Source organism: Ambystoma mexicanum, chromosome 9 (assembly GCF_040938575.1).
Source record: "Ambystoma mexicanum isolate Mex_15411 chromosome 9, UKY_AmexF1_1, whole genome shotgun sequence".
In the NCBI taxonomy this organism is placed as follows: Eukaryota; Metazoa; Chordata; class Amphibia; order Caudata; family Ambystomatidae; genus Ambystoma; species Ambystoma mexicanum.
The window spans coordinates 199,988,265-200,002,968 of NC_090931.1; the positions used below are offsets into that span (position 1 = coordinate 199,988,265).

Genomic DNA, 14,704 nt, shown 5'->3' on the forward strand with positions numbered 1-14,704 from the left:
TCCAGGCAGCCCGACCGCTCGCTGACTCCACATCGGCGCAAGCAACAAAAAGGGGAGGGTGTAATTTTTTTTCCTGTCCCCCTCCTCTGCAACAGCCTCTGAGGGAAAGAAGGCATGACACGCCCCTCCAGGTCTATGTGTCTCCAATGGGGGGCAGGCTTGCTCTCCTTGCACATTTCTGGCGCCAGAATTTTGCGGACCCCTAGATCCTCTCCGTAATATCCACGGGGTACCATCTACACATCCCAGCCTCTCCTCCCTCCACTCCCTCAAGTTGGGAAAGCAACTCTTCTGGTGGAGATACGATCGCTCGTAGGGAGCCAGGCCGTGGAGGAAGTCCCAGCCTCCCAGTGAGGCTTGGGCTTTTACTCCAGGATTTTCGCCATTCAGAAAAAGAACCAGGCGGGCTTGAGAGTTGTGCTGGACCTTTCCACCCTCAACCTCTCCTTACCTGTACAAAAATTCAAGATGGTTACGCCAGCTTTTATAGCGGAGACATTGTGCAAGGGAGACTGGATATGTTCCCTGGATCTGAAGGACGCGTATCTACACGTCCCAATATGGCAGCCCCATCGTTCTTTCTATGGTTCAGGATCATGGGCTACCATTTCCAATACAAGGTTCTTTTTTTTGGCCTCAACTCGGCCCCCAGGGTCTTTACCAGACTCATGAATACTGTAGCTGCCCTCCTCAGGGCCGCCACATATACCCATACTTCGACGACTGGCTTCTCAGGGCTACATCGCCGGAAGCAGTTCACCACACTTCCCAGGCTCATATGAACACACTGCAGAATCTGGGCTTTTCGCTCATTCTCAAGTCGCAGCTGCAACCCACACAGAATCTGACATTCTTGGGCCTCATCTGGGATACGTGCTCCGAGAGCGTGTTCCCTTCGGAGCGCAAGATCACAGCCATCAAGAGGGCCAGTACTCACTTCTTCAGCAGAGAGGCGACCTCGGCCTGGTGGTACCAGCACGTCCTGGGTCTCTTGGCAGCGGTCCTATTAGCCGTCCCCCACATGAGACTCAGGATGAGGAGGCTACAGCTGCACTTGGCGGCATCATGGAACCAGGAGTGGGGCTCTCAATCCGAGATGATCAACGTTCCTCCATCTCTCCACCAGAACCTCACATGGTGGTCCATGGACTGCAAACTATGGACGGGCAAGCCCTTCCGGCCTCCCATCCCACAGGTCACCATCACCACAGACTCCTCCGTCGAGGGATGGGGAGCCAGTCTGGATGATCTCTCGGTCCACAGCACCTGGACCCGACACACCAGGAGTACCACATCAATTGGTTGGAGCTGAGCGCCATCTGTCTAGCGCTCAGGGCATTCCTCCCACTTATCAGGGGCAAAGTTGTCCTCATCCAGACAGACAACTTGACCAGCATGTACTATGTCAACAAGCAGGCAGGCACCAGATCCCCTCCACTGTTCAGACTGGCAATCAGTATGTGGGAGTGGGCCCTGCAAAACGACATCTACCTCACGGCAGTCAACCTTCCGGGGGAAGCCAACCTGAGGCAGACAGGCTCAGCAGGTTGGGAGCGGACAACTAAGAGTGGCAGTTAAACAACCTCGTTATTCAGGAGATCTTGAGCAGATGGGGTTGCCCCCAGGTGGATCTCTTTGCCACCTGGCACAACAAGAAGTGCCCTCAGTTCACCTACTGGTAGGGTCTGGGCTCCAGCTCCCTGGGCGTCGCATTTCGGATTCAGTGGAATGACATGACAGCTTCCATTCGCGCCCACTCCGCTGATTGACAGAGTGATTTGCAAGATCAAGGAGTCTCGCCAGCTCAACATCATTCTAATTGCTCCGTGGTGGCCAGCCAGGCCATGGTTCTCGGAGCTGCTCAGCCTCTCGACGGGCCAAGCACATCTTCTGACGCAGCAGGGGGGCAGGGTCATCCACCCCGCGCCACAAAAGCTAGCCCTCACAGCATGGTTTCTGAGCAGGTGATGCTAAGGCACCTCAGCCTCTCCCTGGCTAATCTGGAAATCATACAGGGCGCAAGGCGCAAGGCTACCAGGGCCCAGTATAAGAGTAAATGGAACAGGTTCTGCCACTGGGCAGCCTCCAAGGAAATCGACCCCCTGGCATGTACTCTGGACGACGTGCTCTCCTTCTCGGCGCACCTCGCCCACTCAGGCGTGCAGGTGGACACCTGCCGCACTTGACCTCACAGCCATCGCGGCATACAGAAACTCGGAGGAGGAGAGTTTTTCCTCTTCCAACCCAGGCTCTACCCGCCCATCAAGAGGCCGCCCCTCGTGTGGGACCTCAACATAGTCTTGGGTGCCCTGGCGCACAAACCATTCAAATCTATGGCATCCGCGGACATCAGGCTGGTCACCATTAAGACGGCCTTGTTAGTCAGCCTCACCTCGGCTCGCAGAATCAATGAAATCCAGGCGCTGGTCGCCTCGGGGCCATACACTAGGTTTCACAAGGACAAGGCAGTCCTACAGACGCACCCAGCATTCCTACTGAAGGTGCCGTCCACATTCCATCTGAACGAAGAGTGTGTTGCCCACGCTTTTCGCAGAGCCCAAAGACGAGGCACAGAGAGTTCTGCACTGCCTTGATGTCAGACGTGCCCTGAAATTCTACCTGGACAGGACCAAGGGCTTCCGCAAGTCAGACGGTCTTTTTGGCATCTTCGGAGGATCAAACCCGGGGTATCAGGCCTGCCTAGCCCGTTGGATGGTCTCGGCCATCAAAGAAGCTTACGAGGGACAGCACAAGCCACTGCCGGCCAACATGCACGCCCACGCGCTTCGAGCCAGGGCAACAACAATCGCTTTCCAGCGGCATGTCCCCAGCCAAGTCATAAGTAGGGCGGCCACATGGGCCACCCCTTCGGCCTTCTGTAAGCACTACTGTTTGGATGCCGGTTCTAGAGCGGACGCGGCTATCGGACAGAAGGTTCTTAGAAGCCTGTTTGCTTAAGGAGGTTCTCCTCTCCACCCTGGGGCTACACTCAGTTGTAATCGCCCATGCAGTATGGAGAAAAGGGGACGGGACATAAGAGTAATTGGAAGTCCCTCACCGTAGTGACTAACATACCCTTAGTTCTTAGTCCCCTTTCCCTCTTACGTCACACCAACCTCCCACCTAATAAAACTGGTATCATTAGGCAATGTTAAATCTATTGTCGACGCATCTATGGGGACCGAGGTGTGGCGCCAGAGGGCGGAGTCAGGGCAGCGCATGCTCCCAAGGCTGCACCCCCACGCGCCTCTAAATTTAAAGGGGGAAGAAGGTTTTTTCTGATGAAAAGGGTTCCGTCCCTTGGAAGGGACGCCCTTGCAATATGGAGGAAAGGGGACTAAGGTAGTCACTACGGTTTGGAAATCATAATTTTTTGCGGCACTTACCTTAAAACACCTGCAGGACTAGGCACGATCAGTGGAAAGGCCATCTAAACTATAAATGGGCATTATAAAAGGCTGCTTGACAAGCCTAAATGGGCTGTTGCTGAGGGCATTTCAGGAGGAGGCATGGTCGGGGAAAGCAGGTTGTACGTTCATGAGCTCTGTGGATCTCTCGGCTGCCTTTGACCGTGTGGACCGAAGTAAGTTGTGGAGAAATTTAAAGGGATGGGAACTGCGGGGGGAGGGGGAGAGGGTGCCTACTGAAACTCGTAATGCAACTTCATGAGAACTTTGGGATAAAATCCATATTGATGCAGGGGGGGCATCTCTCTAGGATGATGAAAACAGAAGCTGGATTAAGACAGGGGTGCTTTTTAGCCCCTTGGCTTTATAACATGTATGTGTCCGATGTAGGCGAAATCATGGCAGGTAGAGAGGTTGGTACCTTCGAGTCTGGGTAAACTAAAAATACCTCTCATAATACATGCCGATGATTTCTTGTTTTATTTATAAGACCATGATTGGCCTTCAGCGCCTTATAGGTGCATTTGAGGACTATGCCCTAGAGAATAGACTGGTGATAAATGCGAAAAAAACAAAGAGCCTACAATTCTCAAATAAGAGAAGGGCATGCTCTTTCAAATGGAGAGTTGGGAAATCACTAATTCCAAGAGCCAAGCGTGTCGCGTATTTTGGTTTCCCAGTACATGCTGCAAACAAAGGTAACGGAAACCTGACCATTGTACTAAAGCAAAAGACTGCAACTCTATTAAACCAATTGCCAACAGTGGATAGCAAGTTTGGGCGATTCGCGATAAAACCAGCAATGATGTACTATGAAGGAAAGACAGTACCTAAACTAACCTATGGCCTAGAACTGTGCGTCACGGAATCATTTGGGCAACTTGGCAAGACGGAAACAATGTTGTGGAGAAGTATAGTGTAGGTTCCTAACAGTGTACCATTGACTGCAATTCGTTTTGACCGGGCCTTATGTCCTTAAACGTAAGAGTACAATGGAAAATACTAATGTTGCTCTTCGGTGTGTTAACAGGACCCGAGGGATCCCTGTATAGGGACCTCGATGAGTACAGGGAATGGCTGGTTCAGTCTAATAATAATGTAGGTCTACTGGGCAAACTATTTGAATACGGGAAAAAAGCTATTGGAAGAAGTGAGCCTAGACTTGGAGATATTGAAAACAAATCCTATGAAAGTAAAAAAAAGCCTCGTGTGATCTTCATTGGATAACTACATTGGAACGTTTCCATACCTTCAAGTCACTATAACATTTGACACACCATCACAAACCCAGAGAAGAAGTGGACCCTTATATGCTACAATTTCCAAATAAAGAATATAGACAAGTAGTGATGCGCATTAGATGGAACCTCCTTCCTACAAGGGAGGTGTTCAGTAGAAGGCAAATAGTGGTGGCAGCTGAAACAGGCTGTAGGTTTTATAAAAAGGCAGAGGGGTACTAAAACACCAAGCACTTACTAATGGAATGCCAAGCGTTGTCAAGAACAAGAGCCATGTATTTTGGCAAGTGGCAGAAAATAGCTTGGGTAGATGGGGATGACCTTTGGAAAAGATGCTTGTCTCCACAATCAACCCCAATTGGTATTGCGGTCACAAGCTTCTTCAGAGCGTTGAATCCCGAGGTTCACCAGAGTAAGAACTGTGATATAGAGAACGTGGACTAGGGGTAGCCCCTTCCCCACAGAAGGGTGAGGTCTGTGAAGGATGAACCTGGATGACGAGTGTTTTGTGTACGGTAGAAAGGTTGGGGGGGAATGCGGTTGCCCCGATCTGGAACTAGCTAGATTTGAAATTATTTGTTGTTTCTGTGGCCTAATGATAGCTGTTTTTATATCTAGTGGTTGTAGAAATGGTATTTTTCATTTTACATGAATAATAGTGATGAATTAGTGATTTATAAATTACTTTTTTTTGTAAAGGTTCATAGTTATGTTTGTTTTTCTTTGTATGTTGCATATACAAATAATTTTTAAAAAAAAGAAACGCTGAAAGGAAATATGGGCACATTTAACTGAGGGCAGTATTTCGACCATGGCGTGCTTGGCAGCACAAGCCACAGTCTGGCCTTCCTGGAGGTTCGGGACTCCTGCAAGGGCCTTTAAGGTAATGGAATCCTCTTAGTTTGAGGCTGGACAGTTGGACTTAATTTACATAATTCAGCCTTTGATTGGCCTTCTCACCTTAGGCTGCAGTTACTGTATCTTGTTAAAGGAGGGCATCAGACAAAGGTTCTGTCACAACCTGCGTGTTATGGTCTACTCTTGCTTGAGGAGCGAAGTACCCTACCAAGCAGGTTCCAGCAGCTCTTAAACAAAGAGGGGCAGGCAACTGTTCCTACAAAGCAAATCATTGAGGGTGGTGGCGGGGCGGGGGAGGAGGGTCATAGGATGGCCCAATCTAACACGAGTGGTGTGGGGTATTGGTGTCCGAACACCCTTCTTGTCGACAATGGCTTTCTTCCCCAAAAATGCACAGCCAAGGCTATGTTTTAGGAAAACGATCCCAGCACAAAAATCCCAGTCCAGCCAACAAGAGGTACTATTGGGGAGGGAGAGGACAGCCCAGGAATGACATCCAGCAGCTGGAGAAAACCCTATAGGACACATGCGCATTCTCTATGGGCAAACTGGGTCCTGATGGAAAACCGCCAACTTGGCAAATAAACCTACACAGTCCAACGGAACTCGAGCAAAAATCCAGCACAACTGTGGCAGAGTTAGGGTCTCCCCTAGATAAACCCACGTTCACTGGCTGCCCTCTAATCACATTGTACATCAAATGTACATTGCAAACCACTGTAGATGTTGCAGGGGTGGCCTTAGAATGAGCCCATGTGTGCATAACGGCAATTGTAAGGCCTGCCTGTGGTTTCCCAAGAGACAGGTGTTTTATTGTACAACCACCAATCGAGGGCCGTACAACCACTAACATGAAGCTCGGGCAGAGCACCTGCCAAAATGAAAGCCTAAACCTTTCTTAAAATGGTAGAGTGGCAGAGAGAGCAGTCTGTCTTAACTTTCGGAAGGGGTTGTAGGCTGACACTAAGGTACAATTAGCCCTCACACTTACCCATAGAAAATGCACTACATTAGCATAATAAATGTGTATTTTTTCAGTATATTAGACATGCATACCTCTATTAGTTGCATAATGACGTTAATGAAACACAATACACAAGGTAAACATGTCATCTGTCATAAAAACACTAAAGGTTAAATAAGGCACTCCACACCCCTATACTAAAATGTGTGTGCATTATCCAAGGATATGGACTCGACATGTAGTGACAAGTGGGGACCAGACTTAAAGCATTTAAAATAACCTGGTGACTACAAATACAGTACATTGTCATAATAGACACACTATTGTATTGTAGGTCCACTATCTGATGATAGGCACACATCATATAGAGGTAAAAGGTAGGAAGAGATGGGAACTGGATATTAAACCAGTCATTCAGGATCTCTAGTACCAACACAAACAAAGCCACAGTATTGCTACTCCTCTGGGACACAGTAGCACGGAAATACAAATGCACACCTCACAGTAAATTAAGGTTCCAGAGTGGGGAAAAACTATTCCAAAACGCAGCCAAGGCCACCAAAGAATCCAGATGCACTTCAGCAACGATTATCAGGGAAAAACCATTATAATGCCACCAAAAATAGTTAGAGTTCATAGGGATTCAAAGTTGAAGTGGGGAGCATGCCTTTTAAAATTACATTAGAAACCAGAGGTAAGTACTAACATCATAATCTTTGCCTAAAACTCAGTGAACCCAAGCTGGATATGGGAAAAGTGTCCAAGTACAGATATGCACCCGCAAAGTCACTTAAGAGTTTCCAGTGATTATAAATCTCCAATAGCAAGAACAGGGATAAAGACTCGGGAGCATAGCTCAGGGTAAATGCCCTTGCTTTGGAATCAAGACAGCACAGATCAACACAGGTCCGTTCCCTGGGTCCACGCTTGGAAACTTCTGGTATTAAGCGCGTTATAAATGACCCATTGCAATTGCAAAAAGTCAGTAGGCAATTTGAATGTATGGGGAAAAGGCAGCTACGCTAAAGTAGCAAATGGCCCCATGAAGGTCCAGAGGAGGCCCCAATGAAGCGATCCAAAGGTCATTTCAAGAACCAGAAGTTGATGCAGCACAGTAGAAAGAATAATGTTATTGAATGAAAATGAGGTTGAGGCTGTTTTTTTAAAAAATGTCAACGTCGGGCCATACGGTCCCCTGAGAGAGAGAGAGAGAGAGAGAGAGAGAGAGGGTATCAATAATAAGTGATTAACCCAACTCCCCAGGTCCCAGCGGTAAGAGTTTTTAAATTCATTTTAATGTTCATTTATAATGCACTTAATACGAGTGAGGGGTTTCTAAGCACGGGATAGGGATTCAAACCTGTGTTGCGCCGCATTGTCTTGCTTCCAAGACAAATGCATTGTCCCTAAGCTATCCTTCCTTAAGGTAAGCTTGTCCCTGTAACATAATTGTTACAGTGCTTTTGAGAAAGGGGATACTTTGTATCTCCCCAGCACTCCACATAAGGTAGGGTGTTCTGGTTTCACCTAACACAATGCCGAAGAGATACAAATAACCTTTCTACCCTTGGGAACTGTAGTTCTCACAAGGTTTGCCAGAGAAAGTAAAAGGGGAGCCCAAAGGGCAACCCTGTAACAATAAAAAGGTATATACCAAAGTTGTCAAAGAGGATACAATTAAAAGGACAACATGGAGAGTTTTAAAAATGACACCCATGAAAAGAGTAAGTATTTGTGGTAAAAGGCTTCCACTCACTGAGGGTACAGTGAAAAAGTATCTGCCAGTCCAGCAAAATGTTCTGTGGTTCTCACAAGTGAGGTAGATTTAGCACTAAGGTTAAAATCTTACCTAACACCCCCAAAACATTGCATACTTTAAATGTACACACTGCACTTGTTCTAACCACAGAATTCACAGCAGGTGGTAGTTTAACAATTGAAATAAATGAATACATTGTCTTCCATTTGCAATCAAATTCATGATGAGAATACAGTGTGGTGCTTTTTTTTTTATATGGGATTGACTTTGCTTTTGGCTAGTGGGTATGCATGTAATTGTCCAGCCTTCTTCTGGATCATAGAATTTGATGACCATCTGCATTATTCCCAGCATGATTAATTTACTAATGATGTCTGGCCTTGCTCCCTGTAGTCAGGGAAGAGTTCCTTTCTGAGTGAAGTCATATTGAAATCTTCACATCATCATCGTACTGTCAAGAGAAAAAAGCAAAGGTCCTAAAAATTAATTCATAATCAGACTGTGTTAAGGACTATCAGAGACCAGTGTTCATCAGTTAACCAGAAGTCTCTAATTGGTATCTTTTGAGGTCACCGGTTCAGTGGCAAAGGAACACAATTCACTCCTTCTGAAACATTTTATTCAAAATTTGTTTAAAGGTTGGAAAAAAAAATTAATATTAAAGAATGTCACAAATGTCACAAATGTCCAATTTATATATGAAGGGTATTCCCATTAGTCATTATAAGTTAATCACCATAGTGACTAACGTACTCCTTGTCCATAGTCCCCTTTCCTCCATACTGTACGGGCATCCCTCGCTAGGGACGGGAGATAGAACCTGTTTCACCAGAAAAAATTATCTTCCCCTTTAAATTTAGATGGCGTGAGGGTGCAGCCCTGGGAGCATGTGCTCCCCTAACTCCGGCGCCACTCATCAGTCGCCTTTGACGCGTCGACAATATTAACATTGCCTAATGACACCAGTTTTATTAGGGGGGAGGGTGGTGGGACGTATGGAGGAAAGGGGAATATAGACTACGAGTACGTTTAGCCACTACGGTGAGTAACTTATAATTACTCTTAAGTCCCGTCCCCTTTCCTCCATAATGCATCAGCGTCCCTTCCTATGGACGGTAGACTGAACCTTTTTCACCAGAAAAAACCTTCCCATTAAAAGTTAGAGGCACGCCGGGGTGCGGCCCTGGGAGCATGCGCTACCCTGACTCCGCCCCCCGGCACCACACCTTTGGTCCCCTTTTCCGCATTGACAGGAACGGGCCGATTTCACCAGCGCTCCTGGGTTTGGCTCTGCCATGTAATATCACGCGCTCTTTCCCAGATTCTTCTATCTTTTGTCTTTTCTTTGTCATTCAGGTACTTGGTCCTCAGGCGTCGCGCTCCTCTCTGGCGCATGTCGACTTCGATCTTTGGCAGGTGTCCACCCTGCAAGGGGCTCTTCCCTACGTCCGACCCCTATGCTCTTTGCCTCTGCTGCCTTGGCCCGACCACAGCTAGGAAGGTTGTACCGCATGCGACGCACTGACTCCACGCGCACTGAAGAACAGACTAGCAAGGTGGAGGGAGCTCTTCGAAGGTTCACCTCCAGAGGACTTGAAGAATTTTCAAGACTGAGATCGAGGTCCAAAGGAGGGCTGCTATTTTCCATCGCACCTGGTAAGGGCGACTCCTTCCCGAGGAAACATCGGAGCAGGAGGAACCTCTCTGGTTAGCACACAACGAGGCTAGTGCAGCTCACGGCCGAGGGGGTCATCAGATTCCTCCGGAATCAGTGCTTAGGGACCGCAAGTTTCTTCTACCTGGAGTACACCCGAGGGGCTACGCCCTAGTACAGGCTCAATGTCCGAGGGGGCGCCTGCACGCAGCACTACCGGCGACACCGCAGAGGGCAATACGCCTTCCAGGCCTAGACCTGAGGTGCAGGTCTCTTGCTCCACCACCAAGAGTCTTGGAGGAGGCCGGGTCCAGGGAGCCATACACCACGACTTTGGCACACAGCGCAACAAAGTGGCCGCCGGGCCAGACAACATGGCCGCTCGTCCAATGCCACTCCTAGGAACAGAGCAGGCAGGTGAATGAGTTTCAAGGTGGGACTGGTGTCAACCAGGTACGTGGCCTACAGTTTATCCATCAGCGGCGCAGGGCAGCTTCCACGTGCAACCTAGGCAGAGTGCGCTCTGGCCCCAGCAGCCCCCAGCCACTCCGTCAATATCTCCTGCCACCTCTTCAACCTCTGAAGACACGTTCTTCTAAAATTTCCTGGCACTGATGCGAACCCCCCAGATGGGGGCCATCCTGCGGGATGCAGTCAGGGACTTGCTCCCTCCGGTCACCCCACCAGTGACCATAATCATTCCTCCCATTGCTCCGGCGCCCCAGGCCCCAGCGCAGCCCCTCTGCCCCTGCCAGCCCGTTTGATTCCAGCTCCCCTGCCACCCACAGTTCAGGCGGTTCCACAGCAGCCTTCGGCTCCGGTCCCCACACCGCAGCCCACGGCGCCCAGCACTCCTCCGTCTGCTCCAGACCAGCCAGGCACTCTGGTGGACACAGACGACGAGAAGGACGACGACCCTGACACGCCGTCATCAGCGAAAGCCTTCCACGACAGGCTTGCAGGTCTGGCAGAATATTCGGGCCTTCCTCAACCCAAGGTAGAGCAGTCCGAGGAGGGAGGTCTTGGCAGTAGTCCTCACCTTACGACCCCCTATCAAAACGGGTATCCCGATGCAGAAAGACATCGCAGCCTTGGCCAAAAAGGGGTGGCTCAAGCCACACTCGGCCCAACCTGTCAATAAATGCCTCGATGCCAAGTATAGACAGACGGAGGGGGATCCGCTCTTGCTGTCGGGGCACCCTCAACCGCATTCTTCAGTGATTGCTGCAGCATCACTCTACTCTAAGCCTCAGTCGTCCGCGGCCACCTCAGCGCTGCTAGGCAAGGAGGAGAAGATCTTGGAGGCATACGGAAAGAAACTGTAATCCATCGCTTCCTTGCACCTGCGTCAATCCAACGCGGATGCCATGCTGGCAGCCACTAACCCAGAGGCTTTGCCGGGAAATAGCAGACTTCCTTCCAGAACTTCAGGTTCAGAGCCAGGCACGCTTCAAGTTGGGTCTAGGAGAAGCCAAGCTGGTTGCACAGGACATCATGGAGTCCACCGTGGCCCACATCGATACCTCTGGTCGGGCCATCTGCATCGCCACAGACATGAGGACAGCCTGGCTTTGGGCTACTAAATGTAACCCCGATGTCCTGGAACGCATATTGGACCTTCCGTTCGAGGGTAGTGACCTCTTCCACTCTACCACCTACGAGGAATTGGATAAAAAGAAAAACAGCTTGCAAACTGCAAAGTCTTTATCTGTCCTAACGAAGGCCGCGCCAAAGGCATACACTCCGTCGCATGAACACTCTGACAGGGGGCGGTCGTTCGGTGGGTTACTGGGCTTCCAGGAGCGAAGGTCGAGACAACCTGACCATTCATCCAGTCAGCACTGGTGCCAACAACGGGTGGGGGGGATGTCAGGGGCTTCTTCCAGTCCCCCTCCTCAGCAGCAACCTCAGAAGGAAAGAAAGCATGATGCATCCCTTCGGGTCCACGTGTCTCCAGTCGGGGGCAGGCTTGCCTTTCACATGCAATTTTGACGCCAGAACTTCTCGGACCCCTGGATCCTCTGTGTCCTCGGGGTGCCGCCTACCAATCCCTTCTCCTCTTTCCTCCCCTCCACTCCCACAGATTGGGACTGCAACTCTGTTGGCGGAGATCCAGTCGCTTGTCGAGAGCCAGGCACTGGAAGAAGTCCCAGCCTCCCAGAGAGGATTGGGCTTTTATTCCAGGATTTTCGCCATACAAAAGAACCACCAGGCTGGCCTGAGAGTTGTGTTGGACCTATCCACCTTCAACCTTTCCCTCCTCAGACATTCAAGATGGTAACACCAGCACTCATTGCGGAGACACTAGACAGAGGAGACTGGATGTGCTCCCTGGATCTGAAGGACGCCTATCTACACGTCCCGATTTGGCAACCACATCACTCCTTCCTGCGCTTCAGGATCATGGGCTGCCATTTCCAGTACAAGGTTTTACCCTTTGGCCCAACTCAGCCCCCAGGGTATTTACCAGACTCATGAATGCAGTGGCAGCCCTCCTCCGGCCCATGGCCACCATGTCTACCCGTACCTGGACGACTGGCTCGTCAGGACGAGATCTCAGGAGGGCGTTACTCACACTTCCTCCACACTTATGAACACACTCCACAACCTGGGGTTTACGATCAACCTCAAGAAGTCGCAGCTGCAGCCCACGCAGATCCTCACCTTCCTGGGCCTCATCTGGGATACAAGCTCCTAGAGGGTCTTTACCTCGGAGGACAAGATTACGGCTATCAAGAGAGCCACTACACACTTCCTTACCAGAGCAGTGACCTCGGCCTGGTGGTACCAACACTTACTGGGTATAATGGCAGCGGTGGTCCTGGCTGTGCCACACACAAGACTCAGGAGATTACAGCTGCACTTAGCAGCCTCGTGGAATGAGGAGAAGGGCTCCCAAGCTGAGCTTTTCAGCATACTACCTCCTCTTCACCTGGACCTCGCATTGTGGTCCAGGGACTGCAACCTGCAGACGGGCAAGCCCCTCTGGCAGCTGGCCCCGCAGATCACCGTCACTACGGACACCTCTCTCGATGGCTGGGGGGCTCCTTTGGGCGGCCACAGTGTCCATGGAGTCTGGACCCGGCAGGAGCAAAAGTCCCATATCAACTGGCTGGAGCTGAAGGCCATCTGGCTAGCGCTCAGAGCTTTCCTCCCGGTCATTGGGGACAAGGTCATCCTAATTCAGACCGACAACTCCACCAGCATGTACTATGTCAACAAGCAGCGGGTACCATGTGCCCTCCTCTGTGCAACCTAGCTGTCAGCATGTGGGAATGGGGCCCAGAGTACGTCCCGGGGGAGGCCAACTTGGAAGCAGACCGACTCAGAGCAGACAATTAAAAATGGCAATTGAATGACAAGATACTGCAGGTGGTCTTCAACATATGGGTCCACCCTCAGGTGGAACTATTTTCCTCCTGGAAGAACAGAAGAACAGGAAGTGCCATCAGTTTGCGTCTTGGCAGGAGTAGGGCCCCGGCTCCCTGGGCAACACATTGCAGATTCAGTGGGAAAGCATGACAGCCTGTGCTTTTCCGCCCACACCCCTGATCCACAGGGTGATCCGCAAAATAAAGGAAGCTTGTCACCTCAGCATCATTCTGGTAGCTCCATGGTGGCCTGAGAGACCGTGGTTCTCTGAACTCCTCAGCCTCATGGACAGACCACCCATTCACCTTCTGCTGGGTCCAGTACCTCTCTTGTCCCAGCAGGGGTTGCAGGGTCCTCCACCCTGCACCTCAGAAGTTAGCCCTCGCAGCGTGGTTCCTGAGCAGGTCACCCTCGGGCACCTGAGCCTCTCCAAGGCTAACTTAGAGATCATTCAAGGTGCCAGGAGCAAGGCTACCAGGAGCCAGTACAGGAGTAAATGGACTAGGTTCTGTCATTGGGCAGACTCTAAGGAGATCGGTGCGCACTGGATAACGTGCTCTCCCTTTCGGCACACTTCGCCCACTCAGGCGTACACCTGTTGCACTTTTCTGGCAGCCATAGGGGCTTGCAGAAATTCAGAGGAGAAGTCTTCTCTTCCTCCAATCCAATAGTCAAGAAACATCTGCCGGGCTTGTCTAGCCTCTACCCGCCCATCAAGAGGCCACACCCTGTGTGGGACCGCAATGTGGTGTTAGGCGCCATGGCACACAAGCCCTTGAGCCAATAGCATCCGCGGACATCAGGCTTTTCACCATTAAGACAGCTTTGTTAGTGGGCCTCACCTCTGCTCTCAGAGTCAGCAAGATCCAGGCTCTGGTGGCTTCAGAGCCCTATACACTTTCCACAGGGATAAGGTGGGCCTGCGGACTCACCTGGCGTTCCTACCTAAGGTACCATCCGCTTTCCATCTTAACGAGGAAATAGTCTTGCCTTCATTTTTTGCTGACCCCAAGGACGAGGATCAGAGAGTTTTGCACTGTCGGGACGTCAGGCGCGCTCTGAAATTTTATCTGAACAGGACCAAGGGCTTCCGCAAGTCAGATGCACTTTTTGTCACCTTCGGTGGCTCCATGCCCAGGTATCAGGCATCCAAAGCTTCTATTGCATGGTGGATGCTTGCCCCTATCAAAGAGTCCTACGACGGGCAGCACAAGCCGCTGCCACCTAACATGAACACTCACATGGTTAGAGCCAAGGCCATGGCCATCGCCTTCCAGCGGCCGGTGCCGTGGCAGGTCATAAGCAGGGCGGCCACCTGGGCCACCCCTTTGGGTTTCTGCAAGCATTACTGTTTGGACGCCGGCTCTAGGTCCGACGTGGCCTTCGGGCAGGCAGTTCTCAGGAACCTGTTTGCTTAAGGAGGGTCTACTCTCCACCCTGGGTCCACATTCA

General features: G+C 50.6%; 1 protein-coding gene across 4 annotated transcripts in view; it reads left to right on the top strand.

Moving 5' to 3' along the window:
* The window catches only part of SIK3 (SIK family kinase 3), a 2,024,801-nt gene that overhangs the window by 1,990,476 nt on the left and 19,621 nt on the right, over positions 1-14,704 (top strand). The gene's annotated exons all lie outside the window — the stretch shown is intronic.